Raw genomic sequence first — 949 nt, forward strand, 5'->3', positions numbered from 1 at the left:
GCCAGCTGGGGCTCTCCCTTGCCTGGTGCCATTCCTAGGTCCCCGTGTCCTTCCCACAGCGGTCTGGGGTGTGGAGCGAATCCAGCAGCACGCAGGAAGGGGAAGCGCTTGGGGTCTGCCTCCCTTCCCTTTTTTTTTTTTTTTTTAAAAAAAAACAGTGATGACAAAATCTCATGATGCAAATACTAAGTAAAACCAACAAAAAGCCAGCATTTGGACCCAACAACTATGAGGCAAGATTATTTTCAGCTCAAGTAATTAAATGCACCAACTGCAGTGCTAACCTTCTCATCGTGTTTACAGAGCGTTAATAGAAAATATAAGTTAGCTTTTAAGACAGAGTAATAAATCTCCCTCCTTCCCCCAAATGCCCCTAAAATTGGTTCTGCTATATATAAACTTTATAAAAGAGACAACCTTAAAAGCAGCAGGAAGCACTGCTACACCGTGCCATGGAAACTGGCAAAATTAACCAGCCAATATGGGACTTGGCTGAAATTCCCCATTTTAATTGAACATTATTTTTAAGAATTATGGCCTTTGTTCTGTATGTTTTACTTGTTTGCCAATTATTTTCTAAGTTTTGGCCTCAAAAATAGTACTATACTGTGAGATGACAGTGTAATAAACCATCCAGCCTTAGCAAGCCTGGCCCATGTTGGTGCCTGAGCAGCCGCCTGGTCACCGGGCAGGGGCTCAGGCTTTGCACATGCCCCTGCATCCCCCCATTCATGCACCAGCCTGGTTTGGTATTTCCTCTCCCACATCCCAGATTCCCTGCACCCACACACCTTCCCAATGAGAAGAACAACCTCAATGTGAAATCACAGCACCCCGGGGAAGGTGTCACCCATCACAGGTGTGACTGTAGTTGACTCAGGCGCACCCGTGCTGTGCCACCAGGTTGACGCCGATGGCCTCAGGGCCACGGTGCCTGCACAAGCCGGGC

Source organism: Pterocles gutturalis, unplaced genomic scaffold (genome assembly GCF_000699245.1).
Source record: "Pterocles gutturalis isolate BGI_N339 unplaced genomic scaffold, ASM69924v1 scaffold21896, whole genome shotgun sequence".
NCBI lineage: Eukaryota > Metazoa > Chordata > Aves > Pterocliformes > Pteroclidae > Pterocles > Pterocles gutturalis.